Source organism: Cetorhinus maximus, chromosome 8 (assembly GCF_964194155.1).
Source record: "Cetorhinus maximus chromosome 8, sCetMax3.hap1.1, whole genome shotgun sequence".
Lineage (NCBI taxonomy): Eukaryota > Metazoa > Chordata > Chondrichthyes > Lamniformes > Cetorhinidae > Cetorhinus > Cetorhinus maximus.
Genome location: NC_135886.1, coordinates 104,552,596 through 104,571,192, shown reverse-complemented (window position 1 = coordinate 104,571,192; position 18,597 = coordinate 104,552,596). Strand labels below are relative to the sequence as shown.

General features: G+C 46.4%; 1 protein-coding gene across 1 annotated transcript in view; it reads left to right on the top strand.

Moving 5' to 3' along the window:
• LOC144683856 (sodium- and chloride-dependent neutral and basic amino acid transporter B(0+)-like) overlaps positions 1-18,597 on the top strand; it is a 435,158-nt gene that overhangs the window by 327,825 nt on the left and 88,736 nt on the right. The gene's annotated exons all lie outside the window — the stretch shown is intronic.

The following is an 18,597-nucleotide window of genomic DNA, read 5'->3' as shown; positions in this document are numbered from 1 at the left end:
CCCAGGACAGTCTCTACTCTCACTCTAGAATGATCCCCAGGACAGTTTCTACTCTCACTCCTGACTGTTCCCCAGGACTGTCTCTACTCCTATTCCTGACTGTTCCCCAGGACTGTCTCTACTCCTATTCCTGACTGTTCCCCAGCACTGTATCTAATCTCACTCTTGCATGCTCCCCCGTACTGCTTCTACTCTCACTCCTGATTGTTGCCCGGAACTGTTTCTGCTCTCACTCCTGACTGTTCCACAGAAATGTTTCTACTCTCATTCCTGACTGTTCCACAGAAATGTTTCTACTCTCACTCCTGACTGTTCCACAGGGCTGTTTATACTCTCTCTCCTGACTGTTCCCCAGGACTTTTTCTGCTCTCACTCCTGACTGTTCCACAGAAATGTTTCTACTCTCACTCCTGACTGTTCCACAGGACTGTTTCTACTCTCTCTCCTGACTGTTCCCCAGGACTTTATCTGCTCTCACTCCTGACTGTTCCACAGGGCTGTTTCTACTCTCTCTCCTGACTGTTCCACAGGGCTGTTTCTACTCTCTCTCCTGACTGTTCCCCAGGACTTTTTCTGCTCTCACTCCTGACTGTTCCACAGAAATGTTTCTACTCTCACTCCTGACTGTTCCACAGGACTGTTTCTACTCTCTCTCCTGTCAGTTCCCCAGCACTGTCTCTACTCTCACTCCAGGCTGTTCCCCAGAACTGTCTCTACTCTCACTCCTGACTCTTCCCCAGGACTGTCTCTATTCTCACTCTAGAATGCTCCCCAGGAGAGTTTCTACTCTCACTCATGACTGTTCCCCATGACTGTCTCTACTCTCACTCTATACTGTTTCCCAGAACTGTCTCTACTCTCACCCCTGACTGTTCTCCAGGACTGTTTCTGCTCTCACTCCTGACTTTTCCCCAAGACGGATTCTGCTCTGACTCCTGACAGTTCCTCATGACTCTCTCTACTCTCACTTCTTACTGTGCCCACAATCTATATCTACTCTCTCTATAGACTGTTCCCCAAGACTTTTTCTACTCTCACTGCTGAGTATTCCCCAGGGCTGTCTCTACTCTCACACTAGACTGTTCCCCAGAACTGTCTCTACTCTCACTTCTGACTGTTCCCCAGGACTATTTGTACTCTCGCTCCTGACTGTTCCCCAGGACTGTTTCTATTCTCTCTCCCGACTGTTCCCTAGGACTGTTTCTACTCTCACTCCTAACTGTTCCCCAGGACTACTTCTGTTCTCAGTCCTGACTGCTCCACAGGACTGTCTCTACTCTCACTCCTGATTGTTCCCCAGGATTGTCTCCACTCTCACTCTAGACTGTCCCCCAGTACTGTCTCAACTCTCACTCCTGACTCTTCCCCAGGACTGTCTCTACTCTCGTATCTGACTGTTCCCCCGTACTGCTTCTACTCTCATTCCTGACTGTTGCCCGCGTCTGTTTCTGCTCTTACTCCTGACTGTTCACCAGAAATGTTTCTACTCTCTCTGCTGACTGTTCCCCAGGACTGTTTCTACTCTCACTCCTGATTGCTCCCCAGGACTGCCTCTACTTTCACTCCTTACTGTTCCCCAGGACTGTCGCTATTCTCGCTCTATCCTGTTCCCCACAACTGTCTCTACTCGCATTTCTGACTGTTCCCCACGACTTTTTCTGCTCTCACTCCTGACTGTTCCCCAGGACTGTCTCTACTCCCGCTTCTTACTGATCCCCATGACTGTCTCTACTTTCAATCCTTACTGTTCCCCAGTACTGTCTCTACTCCGACTCCTTACCCAGACTGTCTCTAGTCTCACTCTAGACTGTTCCCCAGGACTGTTTCTACTCTCACTGCTGACTATTCCCCAGGGCTGTCCCTACTCTCACTCTAGACTGTACCCCAAGACTGTCTCTGCACTCACTCTAGGCTGTTCCCCAGAACTGTCTCTATTCTCACTCCTGACTATTCCCCAGGACTGCCTCTACTCTCACTCTAGACTGTTCCCCAGAACTGTCTCTACTCTCAATCCTGACTCTTCCCCAAGACTGGCTCTACTCTCACTCTAGAATGCTCCCCAGGACAGTTCATACTCTCACCCCTGACTTTTCCCCATGACTGTCTCTACTCTCACTCTATACTGTTCCCCAGAACTGCCTCTACTCTCTCTCTAGACTGTTTCCCAAGACTTTTTCTACTCGCACTGCTGAGTATTCCCCAGGGCTGTCTCTACTCTCACTTGAGACTGTTCCCCAGAACTGTCTCTATTCTCACCCCTGACTGTTCCCCAGAACTCTCACTCTATACTGTTCCCCGTAACTGTCTCTACTCTCACTCCTGACTGGTCCCCAGGACTGTTTCTGCTCCCACTCCTGAATTTTCCCCAAGACTGTTTCTGCTCTGACTACTGACAATTCCCCATGTCTCTCTCACTTCTACTCTCACTTCTTACTGTACCCCGAGACTGCCTCTACTCTCTCTCTAGACTGTTCCCCAAGACTTTTTCTACTCGCACTGCTGAGTGTTCCCCAGGGCTGTCTCTACTCTCACTCGAGACTGTTCCCCAGAACTGTCTCTATTCTCACCCCTGACTGTTCCCCAGCACTGTCTCTACTCTCACTCTGTCTGTTCCCCAGGATTGTCTCTACTCTCACTCCTGATTGTTCCCCTGGACTGTCTCTACTCTCACTCTAGAATGCTCCCCAGGACAGTTTCTACTCTCACTCCTGACTGTTCCCCCGGAATGTCTCTACGCTCACTCCTTGCTGTTCCCCAGGGCTGTCTCTATTCTCGCTCTATCCTGTTCCCCACAACTGTCTCTACTCTCACTCCTGACTGTTCCCCAGGACTGTCTCTACTCTCGTTCTTGACAGCTCCGCAGCACTGTCTCTACGCTCACTCCTGAATGTTCCCCAGGGCTGTCTATACTCTCACTCTAGACTGTACCCCACAACTGTCTCTATTCTCACCCCTGACTGTTCCCCAGCACTGTCTTTACTCTCACTCCTGTCTTTTCCCCAGGACTGTTTCAACTCTCACTCTGTCTTTTCCCCAGGATTGTCTCTACTCTCACTCCTGATTGTTCCCCAGCACTGTCTCTACTCTCACTCCTAACTGATCCCCAGGACTGTCGCTATTCTCGCTCTATCTCCTTCCCCACAACTATCTCTAATCTCACTCCTTCCTGTTCCCCAGTACTTTTTCTGCTCTCACTCCTGACTGTTCCCCAGGAGTGTCTGTACTCTCACTTCTTAGTGATCCCCAGGACTGTCTCTACCCACAGTCCTTACTGTTCCCCAGTACTGTCTCTACTCCGACTCCTTACTGTCCCCCAGGACTGACTCTACTCTCACTCAAGCTGTTCCCCAGAACTGTCTCTATTCTCACTCCTGACTCTTCCCCAGCACTGTCTCTACTCTCACTCCTGCCTTTTCCCCAGGACTTTCTCTGCTGTCACTCTATACTGTTCCCCAGGACTGTCTCTACTCTCGTTCCTGACCGTTCCCCAGGACTGTCTCTACTCTCACTCTAGAATGCACCCCAGGACAATTTCTACTCTCACTCCTGACTGTTCCCCAGGACTGTTTCTACTCTCTCTCCTGACTTTTCCCCAGGACTGTTTCTACTCTCACTCCTCACTATTCCCCAGGACTGGTTCTACTCTCACTCCTGACTCTTCCCCAGGACTGTCTCTACTCTCACTCCTTACTGTTCCCCAGGACTGTCTCTATTCTCGCTCCTTACTGTTCCCCAGGACTGTCTCTATTCTCGCTCTATCCTGTTTCCCACAACTGCCTCTACTCTCACTCCTGACTGTTCCCCAGGAATTTTTCTGCTCTCACTTCTGACTGTTCCCCAGGACAGTCTCTACTCTCACTTCATAATGATTCCCAGGACTGTCTCTACTCTCACTTCTTACTGATCCCCAGGACTGTCTCTACTTTCAGTCCTTACTGTTCCTCAGTACTGTCTCTACTCCGACTCCTTACTGTTCCCCCGGACTGTCTATACTCTCACTCTAGACTGTTCCCCAGGATTGTTTCTACTCTCACTGCTATCCATTCCCCAGGGCTGTCTCTGCTCTCACTCTAGACTGTCCCCCAGGGCTGTCTCTATTCTCACTCCTGACTGTTCCCCAGGACTGTCTCTAATCTCACTCTAGACTGTTCCCCAGAACTGTCTCTACTCTCAATCCTGACTCTTCCCCAGGACTGTCTCTACCCTTACTCTCGAATGATCCCCAGGAGTGTTTCTAATCTCACTCCTGACTGTTCCCCATGATTATCTCTACTCTCACTCTATACTGTTCCCCAGAACTGTCTCTACTTTCACTCCTGACTGTTCTCCAGGACTGTTTCTGCTCTCACTCCTGACTTTTCCCCAAGACTGTTTCTGCTCTGACTCCTGACAGTTCCTCATGACTCTCTCTACTCTCACTTCCTACTGTTCCCCCAGACTGTCTCTACTCTCTCTCTAGACTGTTCCCCAAGACATTTTCTACTCTCACTGCTGAGTATTCCCAGGGCTGTCTCTACTCTCACTCTAGACTGTTCCACAGAGCTGTCTCTATTCTCACCCCTCACTGTTCCCCAGCACTGTCTCTACTCTCACTTCTGACTGTTCCCCAGGATTATTTGTACTCTTGTTCCTGACTGTTCCACAGGACTTTTCCTACTCTCTCTCCTGACTGTTCCCCAGGACAGTTTCTACTCTCTCTCCTGACTGTTCCCCAGGACTGTTTCTACTCTCACTCCTGACTGTTCCCCAGGACTGGTTCTACTCTCACTCCTGACTGTTCCCGAGCACTGTCTACTCTCACTCTATACTGTTCCCCAGGACTGTTTCTACCCTCGCTCCTGACAGTTCCCAGGACCGTTTCTACTCTCACTCTTTACTGTTCCAAGAACTGTTTCTACTTTCACTCCTGATTGTTCTCCACAACTTTCTTTACTCTCACCCCTCACTGCTCTCCAGGACTGTTTCTACTCTCATTCCTGACTGTTCTCCAGGCCTGTCTCTACTCTGACTCCTGACTGTTCCCCAGTACTGTCTCTACTCTGACTCCTGACTGCTCCCCAGGACTGTCACTCCTCTCACTCCTGACTTTTCCCAGGACTGTCTCTACTCTCACTTCTGACTTTTCCCAGGACTGTCTCTACTCTCACTTCTGACTTTTCCCAGGACTGTCTCTACTCTCACTCCTGACTGTTCCCCATAATTGACTTTACTCTCTCTGACCTGACTGTGAGCCCAAGGAGTGGCTCTACTCTCTGACTCCGACACCTGACCCCAGATCACTTCCTATGACTGACATCGAGTTTTATTCATTATTTTGCACCTTTGGAATGTTCAACCTCAGGGGACCATGGATGCTTAGTCATTGAGTACATTCAAGGCTGATATTGATACATTTTTGGGCTCTAAGGGAGTCAATGGATATGGTAATCAGATGGGAAAGTGGTGTCAATATAGAAGCTCACAATCTTACTAAATTTCCAAAATGACTCAAGAGACCATATGGACCAATTCTGCTTCATTCCTTATGTCCTTACATCATACATTTAACTTAGGAAGCACTGATGGATAAAAATGTTCAGGACGTTTCAGGTTTCAGGAAGAATTTGAGTGATTTGTTGAGAGGAGGCTCTCAATCCACAGATTATGGATTACAAAGTGTATTTACATAATTTCAAATGTGGAATTGGGAAGTAATAATGGGAAAAAGTTGACCCAGAAAGTGTGGCGAACAGTGACAACAGAGAGGCATTTTTTGTTAACAAGAAGTCATGAAGAAATAAGATTGCTAATAATACTAATCAAGATTGCACATGTTAAATTGGAAAATATGCTAAGTCTGAATTTTCTCTCTGGTTTTTATGTTGCTGTTCCTGCCTCTGGCTCTACTCTCCCACATGTATGTCTCACTTTTTCCTCTCTCTTTTTCACTACCTAACACCTTGTTTTTCATGATGATTTTCTCCTTTCCTTTCAGCTGTTAGGTGGTAGGCACTATGGCATGTTGTGACAGACAAATCAGCCGACTCTGGTTGCAGGCTGCATTTGGGTTGTGCTGGTGGGTGAAACGTGTTCCCCAGGTCTCCTTTCCCAACCCTTCCCAAAATCATTTAATCTTCCTCCCCTCTCTTTTCACCCATCGAATTCACTACAAGTTCAATTTCTCACTATCCCTCCCATTACTAACCATCTCTCTTCCTTCAATCCATCCACGTAATCCCTCATATTCTCTGCTTCAAGTTGTTGCACTGTCACTGTCCTCATCATTAACATACATATGAATTAGGAGCAGAAGTAGGCCACTCAGCCCCTTGAGCCTGCTCCACCATTCAATGAGATCATGACTGATCTGATTGTAACCCTAACTCCACATTCCGACCTACCCCCTTAACCTTTCACCCCCTTGTTAATCAAGAATCTATCTACTTCTGCCTTAAAAATATTCAAAGACTCTGCTTCCATCGCCATTTCAGGAAAAGAGTTTTAAAGACTCACAACCCTCTGAGGGAAAAAAATTCTCCCCAGTTCTGTCCTAAATGGGCGACCCTTTATTTTTAAACAGCGACTCCTCGTTCTAGATTCTCCTCAAGAGGAAACATCCTCTCCACATTGACTCTGTCAAGACCTTTCAGGGTCTTATATGTTTCAATCAACTTGCCTCTCACTCTTCTAAACTCCAGCGGATACAAGTCTAGCCTGTCCAACATTTCCTCATGAGACAACCTGCCCATTCCAGGTATTAGTTTAGTAAAACTTCTCTGAACTGCTTCCAATGCATTTAAATCCTTCCTTAAATAAGCAGACCAATACTGTACACTTGAGATGTGGTCTCACCAGTGCCCTGTGTAATGGAAGCATCAATTTCTTACTTTTGTATTTAATTACCCTTGCAAAAAATGATAATATTCTATTTGCTTTCCTAATTACTTGCTGTACCTGTGTACTAGCCTTTTGCAATTCATGCACCAGAACACCTAGATGCCTCTGCATCTCAGAGCTCTGCAAACTCTCGCCATTTAGATAATATGCATTTTTATCCAAAATGGACAATTTCACATGTTCCCACATTATACTCCATTGGCCAGGTCTTTTCCCACTCACTTAACCTATCTACATCCCTTTGTAGCATAGACTCTGTATGTCCTCCTCACATCTTACTATCCTACATCTCTTTGTGTCATCAGCAAATTTCGCAACCATATCATTGGTCCTTTCATTCAAGTCATTCATATAAATTATAAAAAGTTGAGCCCCCAGCACTGATCCCTGTGGCACACCACTCATTACACCTTGTCAACCAGGGAAAGAACCATTTATGCCAACTCTCTGCTTCCTGTTAGCCAGCCAATCTTCTATCCATGCCAACATGTTACCCCATACACCATGAGCTGTTATTTTTCGCAATACCCTCTGTTGAGGCACCTTATCAAATGCCTTCTGGAAATCTAAATACAGTACATCCACCAGTTCCCCTTTATCCACAGCATATGTTGCTTTGTCTAAGAACTTTAATAAATTGCTTGAATGTGATTTCCCTTTCACAAAACCATGTTGACACTGCCTGATTACCATGAATGTTTCCAATGCCCTGCTATAACATCTTTAGTAATAGCTTCTAACATTTTCCCTATGACAGATGTTAACCTTGACCCACTTCACTTGTCAACCTGTTTCCCTGTTCCTCACCCACCTATCACCCATTCCCTTTAGCCCTTGTTTGTTTACAAAATGGAACTGTTTTAGTTTTCTAACATAATTAAAATTGTGGTGTGTATTGAAACCTCCTTTCTCTGTTTATGTCTTTCTCCCGGTTTCTCTCTTTCATCCTATAGTTGTTAGAAATCGGTCTCACAAATGTAAGTTACTGCATTTAATTTTCCAAACTGCCAAAGAACCAGGTGAAATATGTAGATGGCTTTAAAATTCATCTAGTGTTTTATGATAAAATGGAACCAAAAGGGAAACAAGATCAGATTTTTGTGTCTCAAACACCTCGATTTTCATTATGACCGGATCGGTAGTGCAATAAAAATCACATCAGAAATAAAAACTCCGATTTACTGTTAGATTTTCAAGCTGGTGTCTATTGAGGCAGCTAGTACTCACCAGAAACACCCAGGGGCCTGATGAAGGTATTTAAATTGGGGTCCTATGTCATTTTAGGTGCCCCTCACCAACTTAATGCCTGTCAGCACTGGCACTGCCAATTATTAAACTATTGCTATTCCTGAGTGTTATAGTTTGGGAAATAATTCAGTGGCATTTAAAGGACACTCATCTACTCTAGTTTTATTGCCTGTGAACATTTGGTAGACTTCTTGCTTGCGTTCATTGGCCATTTTGGATGCTGTTTCTAGTGTTTGAACAATTTTCAGGAAGTTTGCATTTCACAGACAATCTAAAAATGGGAATCCTTTCGACTATTCCATTTTAACAAGAGGCAAAGGAGCAGTAGCAATGGTGGAAGGATGGGATGATACTGCAGCTACAGGGAGACGACAACAGAAGAGGGGAGCTCACAAACCTTACCCTCCCACTAGCCTGTATATGCCCAGAGTTAAAGAAGGCAGAAGGTGGCTGCACTTCTCCAAGGAGGTTGTCACTGACCTGTGTCATTTCCTGCTGCTCCCTGCCACAGCAGGCACTGGGTCGTTATTGTCAAAGTCATGGCAAGCCTTTAATTTCTCTACCGCCAGCTCCTTCCAGGCTGTGACAGAGCAAATGAACAGCATTCGTCAGGATGACACTTGCACAAGTTTATGGTTGATGCCACATAGACTAAAGCAAACATTTTCATTGTGTTCCCTATGGTAAACTGGAAACACCAGAATAGGGCTCTGAGGTTTTGCACAGATTGCAGGCCTCCCCCAAGCCCAAGCAACCATTGACTGTACCCTTGTCACACTGCAACCTCCTGCAAATGATCCCAATACCTTTGTAAATCACAAAGGCTTCCACTCCATCAAAATGTAAATGCTGGATCCCCATCCTGAGAGAGAGCTACATGTTCCATTCTCATTGTACATCTGCCCCTGCTATGGGACTGCAACTCAATTCTCCCACGGATCTGAGGAGGAGCAGACTACAGGAGATGTCTGATGTGACTGAAGCCAAAGTCCATTTGGTCTCCCAGCCTGTTCAGAGTCTGCATGGCCCCAGTTTGCAGAGATGTTTCAACTGCTGCCACTAACCATTACCAGTGGGGTCATGGTGCATCATCCACTGAGGTGACAACACACTCCACTGTTGGCTGAAGAGTTTCAGTGCAATGTTCCAGAACCCCATACAAGCTGGGAAGCAGGCTGCTCCACACACTTCCACATGGGGGAATAGAATAATTGTTCTATAATATTGAAAAATTGCTGACACACAATTGCTGGGCCTCGAGTTTACAAGTGCGACTTTCACTCTGCTTACTGATCTCTCCAGCTGACCTGAGCCTGCTGTCCAGTTTTTTTATTTGTGTGGTCGGGAAAGTAGTTGTAGTTCAATGTTGAGGTTAACAATCCACTCAACAGCTTCAGCTGACACAGTGTGAATGGTTGAGGTGCCACCAGGAATGGATCTCTTAGGGCAGAAGCTCAGTATATGGGCGATGGTCTGATTGGATGGCCACAATCACCATCACCATTTAAGCCATTCCTCATGTTCCACTCATGATGCAACTGACTACATCTTCCCTGGCCCATCCTCAAGTGGTTGAGGATTGTCCATGTTTTCCATGGAAAGTTGAAACTTGGGACTTTAGCTCTCGGGTCAGTTACCAGGTTGCAGTTGGTGATGTTTGCAGTCAACCAGGAGGTCCACCATCGAGAGGTGGGGCTGGGGTCTGTTTGTGAGGTGTGGAGTATGTTCTAGCCAGTTCTCCAGGATTTCAGACGACTGTGTGGGGTTTTTTTTTTGAGGTCCTGTGTCAATGGGAGTGTTTTGTTAGCTGCCCTTTGAGAAGGATGTGGACATCAGGAGGTTCCATGTATGCCAGCAAAGGGAGCTACTCGAACTGTATTTGTCTCAATGTCCCAGAAATAATCCTCAAGACTTCACGGTGGTGGATATCTACTGCGTTTGTGTGCCAGCTCCTGTGCCAGGTTGAGCAGCAGCACTTGGCTGTAGACCAGGGCGAGTGAAGCAATGTGTATGTGTTGGAGCTACTGCCCCAGCTGTGGTATCCACCAGTTATTTGCAGTCGATTATCCACTTTCCATTTCACCTGTGTCTGCACCTGCTCGTTCGTGCTGAATGAATCATCAGGTGTAGACCCCTGAATCTCTACCCTGCTGCTTTGGAAGCTATGTTTGAGTGCCAGTGCATCTTAAGGAAAGTGGCACTTCCTCTATCTGTTTGTGTGTATATGTGTGTGTATGTGTAAATTAAATGTAAAAGAGGAGAACATTTCCAAGCACTCTCCACCTCCAATGTAATGTGATCAACCTCTCAATCTCCCATGCTACACAACCAGCCTCATTATCTCCAACACTATATGGCTGGCCTCACCATCTCCATGGAATGTGTCCTTCCTACCCCAACATGTCGGCATTCTCCATCAAAGTTGTGAATTTATGTGATGCACACCCTGTGTGTTTGTGACAGAACATAAATTTTACACGTCAGTCTGTCATTTTACATTGAGCATGAAATCACCTGGAACAATCTCAGTGTAACTGAAACATGTGGTCTGTGTTGTTATGACCCCAGTAGAGACCAATGACTTTTAAAAACACATTTGAATTCCCAAATGTTCAACTGAAAGGAATTGCATAACAGGATTTCAATTTTAATACTTTTACTGCAACAAACAAACTAAAAGCAAAAGTAACTAAACATTACTTTCTTACCAATTAACTCTCTAAACTACAGAAAATCCACCCTCTATCAGCTTTTTAACCCCATGCCACATTTACTTCACAACAAGCTCTCCATAGAATTGCAGCCTTTTCAGGAAACATTCCAAAGTCACTCCCAGCTTCCCATAGGTTCACTACTCCCTGGTTCACCAAGTTGGAACATCCAGCATGCCATTTCCCTCAGTCTCTCGAGAAATCCTGAACCCACCTCCAGCAGCATGGCTTAACTCAATGGTGCCTTCCCTGGTCATGTCAGGAAGGATCTTTCAGAGTTCTTCAATTCTTGTTGAATCCCTCTTCTCGACTAGAGGATCAGTTGCCATCAGCATTCTACCTGGTAGCTAACACAGAGCAACCTTTCCCTCCTGCTTGCATTGGCTATTGTCTCTATGTTTCTCTCTCCCAGACCTCCCCTCTCTGTTCAAGTTCAAGGCTTCTGAGACAGAGGGAGGAATTGTCCCAGATTTGCACTCATTGCGGTAGCGGGTGGGTAAAACGACCAGTCTCATTGGTGGCTTTTCACACTGTATCATCCCAAAACAGCTGCATTAATTATGCATTCTCAGGAAACATGACACTTCCATGGCGGGCAGGCTCGCATTCACCCACCACATCATCACCTCGCTGGGCATCATATTTAAACTCCAGCCACATGCACACCTCTCAGTGCTTCCAACCCACGACTGTAGCATGGAAAAAATGGCCCTGATAGGCAAGAAGACTGTAGCCCCCAGGTTTACTGATGTGTCCATTGAGCACGTTTTGGATGCCATGGAGGCCCACCGTGATGTCCTCTATCCCCGCTCTGACCATAGGAAATGCAGCTGCATCACCAATCCAGCATGGGAGGTGGTGTCAGCGGTGGTCAGTTGCCCTGCAAAAGAGGATAGGCACCCAGTGCCACGATAGGATGAATGGTCTCATCCATTGCGCCAGCGTAAATCACTCTTCTCATCACTCTCAACTCACACTCACAAACCCATCACACATCCATAGGGATCTCACACCTCAAAGGATAACACCACTAAATCTCACACACACCCTCACATCTCCATCAGGCTCATATCCTCGTGAGCTCATGTCCTCATCCCGTCCATGACTCCGCTCACCACACAAACATTCCACGCAGTGCCATGTGTCCTGTTCACACTCTCTCCACCTGTTTACATGCAGGAGAAGCCTGCTCACATCAGCAGGGAGAGGTCCCAGACAGTGGGGGGGCGGGGTTAGAATGGCCCACATTTGGCCCCTCACTCACTTTGAGGAGCATGGCATCGTGCTCACTGGTGAGGACAAGGGCGCTGCCTGTGGCAATGATGAGATCGGTGGCAAATACCCACGTGAGAATCCTGCACCACATCACCCCTCTCTCAATGTAAATGTGTGAGTACCCTCTCTCCTACTTTTGACTCTGCTGCCATGCACTAATTATTTCTACTTTGGTTCACAGGGACCTCCGCTAAGCGACCAAAACCCCCAGCCAGCCAGCCCCTCAGCTCCATCCAGGCTCTCACCCCCATCCAAGAGGACATGTCCTCCATTGAAGAGCTGGAAATAAGCAGACTGGAAGACCCGTCACAGCGCTTACCCACACTCTCCATCAGTGCAGGGACACAGGTCTTGGTGGGACCTAGATCTAGAGCAGGCTCAGGTTCACAATCTGGTGGTCACCACATGGACACAAGTCCGCAGCAGGAGGAGTCAGGTTCAGCCGATCTCCCCGGCACTCGGAGGACTGCTGGGGAAAAGGCACCTGTGAGGTCCAAGTCAGATGATGAACCTTTGGATTCGGCCTCCTAACTCATTCTGGAGTCAGCAGAAGGTGGGGGAACATCATGCAGAGCTGTTGGAAACCCTCAACAGAGTGGCACGTGAGTTGGGGGAGTGCGTCTGCCTGTTCTCTAATGTAGTGGTGCCCACATGTGCATGTGTTGGAGGTCTCCATGGGGAGGATGGCAGCTGCCATGGAGCCCTTGTCCCAACAGAACACAGAGATGTGCGCAGACGTGCACTCCATCACAGGAGCCATGTGTGAGTTCCTGCAGAGGCAATGCAAGAGGGAAACGAGGCACCTTGATGCTTCTCCAAGTACTCCTTCCCCACAATGAGTCAGGCCGGGGCCATCGGGCATCAGAGGACAGGAGGAATGGCAGCTGGACACCCCTAGGTTATCCACTCAGGAATTTCAGAGGCTGTCCACTCCCTCCGAGTCCCTTTGCCTGTGTGCCCCTCAGCCTTATCCTCTGTAACCACTAGGGAGCAGCCGGCCCATGAGTGATTCTGGAGGGAGCGTTTTCAATGCTGCCTGCTGCGGCTCACTTTCAGTTGTCCATCTGAGCTGATCTGCATCTCCGCCGATCACACTCCCTTGCAGCACCTGATCTCACCCATCACAATTGTCGTTTCATTTTCAATTTGGACAGCATGGTGCTAATTTGGTTTTACTTTTGCTGTCCTGTCCTTTACCCTCCCCCAGTCAGCTGTTTCCCTTACCCCATCACAGCTAACCCCCCAACATCACTTTCCACCTCCCCTCTGTGACCTCCCAGGGACAACCCTTTTTCTTCGGTGATGTCCTGGTGAACATGTACGTTCCCTTCCTTCCTGAAAATCCACCCCCATCCACATTCACCTCCCTGACCTCGTCCTTCCCACGCCCGGGGTCTGTGTCTGCCTCTGAGTTTCCACCAACCACCCTCACCATCCCTTCTCTCACTACCATCGAACCCTCACCCTGCCCTCGGTCATTCTCACCATTCCCACACACCATGCCCATCCTTAGTTCATTCCCCAGGGGGCAGTCAAGGACCCCAGAGATACCCTCCCTTGCACATTCACATAGACATCCCCCCTCCGGACCTCTTCCCCCTAAGACCCTCTTACCCCTCTGGACCTCACCCCTCGGAGTCCCTTTCTCCACTGGAACCCCTTATCCCCCTTAGTCCTCCCAACTCCCCCAATTCCACACCCCCCCAACTTAGTCCCTAGCCCTTCCTGACTCCCTCAGACACCCTTACTTCTTCTGCCATTCTTTGTCCTTCCCCTACAACACCATCCTCCAGCCTTACCTCTTCCTCCAGCCTCACTTCTTCCTCCAACCTTCCTCCATCTCCCCCTTCCTGACTCCCTAAGACACCCTTATTTCTTCCTCCAGTTTTACTTCACGCCCCTTCCTGACTCCTTCCTCCACACTTACTTCTTCCTCCCCCCAGACTCCGTCCTTCCGTGCACTTCATCCTCCCCCCATACTCCCTCCCCTCTCGATACTCCTTCCTCCTCCTGGACTCCCTCCCCTCTCCGCTCTCCTTCCTCCCCCTAGATTCCCTCCCTTCTCTGCACTCCTTCCTCCCCCTGGGCTTTCTCCTCTCTCCACACTCCTTCCCTCCTCCAAACTCCTTCCCTTCACCTTCCATCCCCCTTACACCTACCTCCCCAGTTGCCATCTTCTCACCCATTACCCCGTCCTCTCCCCGTACTCCCTCCCCCAGGCCAACCTGCCCCCCAACAAGTTCATTCCCTCCCTTGCAACCTTATCTCACCCCACAAAACTTTCATTCCCCCTCCCAACCTCACCACCACCAACACCTTCATTTCCCCCCTCCCAACTTCTCTCTCAGTCGGCCCTAAAACTTCCTCTTCCACTCCCTTGACCGTCTTCTGTTATGAGCATTAACGGTGACTTCCCAACTTCCGTGAGCTGCTTCGTAGCAAAGCCATGTCCATGAGAATCCACCCAGCATGCAATGGACGCTCCTCCAGTGTGCCGTTGGTGTCGGGCTCCAGCATCTTCTGCTCCTCGGCTGTCTGCAATGTGAGCAAGGCCCTGGCGGTAAGTCCCGACTTCTGCATGTCACAGTTGTCAAGTCGTGTTCTGCACCGCCGTGTTTTCCTGCCAACATGGACGGATGATCCAACGAGGGGCAGGGGGGTGGGTGAGTCCGGTGGGCTGTTGCTGTCCTTATAATGATATGCAGATGTGTTACAATGAGGTTCCTGACATCCGACGGTGGGGAATGTGGTCCGCCATCGACGGGCTGACCAAACGGTTGCAAACTGGTGTCACAATGTTGTGGAACCGATTTTTGGCCTTCTTGCCATATTGTACATTCACGCCACTGAACATACCCACAGCCAGCTGGCACGGATGACTTCGGCAAGAAAGTCTGAAATAACAAGAACATCTGTTTCTGCCTTTGTTTTCAGGTTTTAAACCTGGCACTTCATTTCAACAGCACTCGACCTGCGCCCCCGTCTGAATGGTAATCAAGCGTGTTGTCAGGCAGAACTTGTGGTAGATCACATGACTCTCTTCATTATCCATGTTACCTTAAATTAAAGAGACAGTTTAAAACAGGACCATCTTATAAAACCTTGCATTAATAACAGTGTAATTGGAGCAAAACTAAATATTCAAATGATACATTAAAAATGAAAAATTAATTGAGGCATTATGAATAGATTGTCTTTAAATTCCTGACATTAGAATAGTTTTGTAAGAATATCAGCGTTTTTACATTGCTTTCCTTTTAATAGAGATCAAATTACAATATTGAATGGATTTGTTTAAGCATGCTCTTGAAGAAAGCTTGTCTTTTCCCTCTCATGTTCTCAAAACCCTTTCTCAATGTGAGTAATAATGAATATTTTTTAAGTGCTGGTTTTTATCAGAGCAAGGGGTGTCATGAATGTCTAGTTCAAATGATCATAGATAACAGGACCATGGTTTAAGGAGGCAACAAATACAAAGTAACACTCTCATGTGAAAAGAATATGAAACTTCTCAAACTGTTTGATAAATATTTAAAACAAACGAGTGTTTGGAAAACATGGGGTGAGGTTGCACTAAGAGAACTATAAACTAAAAGGCATGAGAGAGAAAAGCCATGTTTTATTCAATTAGAAGGAAAGAAAACTTCATTCGAGACTCTGGCTTGGAGAACAGCATTCACCACTTCTCATTAAATCTGTACACAGTGATTTGTGAGTAATTTATCAGAAAAAGATGTAGTGTTGAAGAACTGGTGGGTAACTAATGTTACACCTGGATTAAAGAAAGGAGATGCAGCATATTGAGGGAAACAAAGAGCAGCTTAACATCTGCCACAGGAAAAGTAATGGAATCCTTATAAAAGGAGAACATAGAAAAACATCGAGAAACAAAAATAAATCATGGATTTCAAAAGGGAAAGTCTTGCTTGACCAACCTGTTTAAATTCTTTGAAGAGGTAACAGAGAGAGTGGACATGGGGAATGCCCAGAGTTGCAGAAGGTGTAAAGTGAGGCTCCACAAAGATCAGTACTGGGACCACTGTTGTTCACAACTTTTTTTATTAAAGATTTTTGGAATCAAAAATACAATTTCTAAATGTGTGGACAAGACTGAATTTGGAGAGAGAGTCAATACTGAGAGGACTGCAGCAAATTACAGGAAGGCGTTAATACATTTGTAGAATGGTCAGAAAATTAGGAGATGGATTTCAGCACAGGTCAAAGGGAGGTATTGTATTTTGGTAAGAAAAGTAAGGAGATCGCATATTACTTGGGAAATAAAAATTTAAAAGGGACCTGAGAGCAGAAACGCACAGTCACTAAAAGATACCATGCAGTTTAATAATGGTAAATAGAAGCAAACATTGTTCTCGGGCTCAATTCCAGAGGGATAGAATTGGAAAGTTTTGAAGTTACCCTGAATTTGAATTGGACCTTGGTTAAATCACACTTGGAATACTGTGTACAGTTCTGGGTGCCATATTAAGCATATAGAAACATAGAAACATAGAAACTAGGAGCAGGAGTAAGCCGTTCGGCCCTTCAAGCCTGCTCCACCATTCATTATGATCATGGCTGATCATCCAACTCAATAGCCTGCTCCCGCCTTCTCCCCATATCATTCGATCCCTTTTGCCCCAAGAGCTATATCTAACTCCTTCTTGAAAACATACAATATTTTGGCTTCAACTACTTTCTGTGGTAACGAATTCCACAGGCTCACCACTCTCTGGATAAAGAAATTTCTCCTCATCTCAGTCCTAAATTGTCTACCCCATATCCTCAAACTGTGACCCCTGGTTCTGAACTCCCCCACCATTGGGAACATCCTTTCTGCATCTATCCTGTCTAGTCCCGTTATGATTTTATAGGTTTCTATGAGATCCCCCCTCATTCTCCTGAACTCCAGCGAAGAAAATCCTAATTGACTCAATCTCCCCTCATATGTCAGTCCCGCCATCCCAGTAATCAGTCAGGTAAACCCTTGTTGCACTCCCTCTATAGCAAGTACATCCTTCCTCAGATAAGGAGACCAAAACTGCACACAATATTCCAGGTGTGGACTCACCAAGGCCCTGTATAATTGCAGCAAGTTATCCCTGTTCCTGTACTCGAATCCTCTGGCTATGAAGGCCAACATACCATTTGCCTTCTTTACCACCTGCTGCACCTGCATGCTTACCTTCAACAACAGGTGTACAAGGACATCCAGGTCTCGTTGCACATTCCCCTCTCTCAATTTATAGCCATTCAGATAATAATCTGCCTTCCTGTTTTTGATACCAAAGTGGATAACCTCACATTTATCCACGTTATACTGTATCTGCCATGCATTTGCCCACTCACTCAGCTTGTCCAAATCACACTGAAGCATCTCTGCATCCTCTTCACAGCTCACCCTCCCACCCAGCTTTGTGTCATCTGTGAATTTGGAGATATTACATTTAGTTCCCTCATCTAAATCATTAATATATATTGTGAATAACTGGGATCCCAGCACCGATCCCTGCGGTACCCTACTAGTCACTGCCTGCCATTCTGAAAAAGACCCGTTTATTTTGTTTATTTTATTTTGTTTCCTGTCTGCCACCCAGTTTTCTATACATCTCAATACACTAACCCCAATCCCATGCGCTTTAATTTTACACACCAATCTCTTAAGTGGGACTTTGTTGAAAGCTTCTGAAAGACCAAATAAACCACATCCACCTGCGCCCCTTCATCAACTCTACTAGTTACATCCTCGAAAAATTCCAGTAGATTTGTCAAGCATGATTTCCCTTTCATTAGAGTCACTGGAGAAGGTGCAAAACGATTGACAAGGATGATATCAGAACTATGAAGTTGTACCTATCAGGAAAGGATTTTGAAAAAAGGCTGAGTGGTGATCTAATAGAGATCTTTAAAATTAAGCAAGGTTTTGATTGAGTAAATATATGTTTGAACTTGTGGGAAAAAGTAAAACTAGAGGCCAGCAATATAATGTAGTCACCAATAAATCAAATAAGGTATTCAGAAAAAGCTTCTTTGCCCAGAGAATGGTGAGGATGTGGAACACCCCAGCACAGGGAGTGGTTGAGAAAAACAGTAAAGGTGATTTAAGGGAAGGCTGGATGGATGTTATAAGGGAGAATGGAATAGAGGGTTAAGCTGACAGAGTTAGGTTAGGAAGAACAGGAGAAGGCTCGGGTGAAACATAAATGTCACCATAGACTGGTTGTGCTGAATAGATTGTTTCTGTGTTGTATTTTCTATGTGCTGAATATTGGACCCAACGCAAATATACGTTACTCCTTATGGCTGGTTAGAGTATTTAAAATGAATATTTTGTCAATAACATGAAGTGAATTATCAAACATATTATTATCTCTAGTTGTACAAATCTATTTAAAGGATAGGAAGGAATTAAGCAATAATATCGTCCAATTTTTGAGCAAACACATTCAGAGTTCTGCTCTGCCTGAGCTCCTGTTTGATGTCAGTTCAG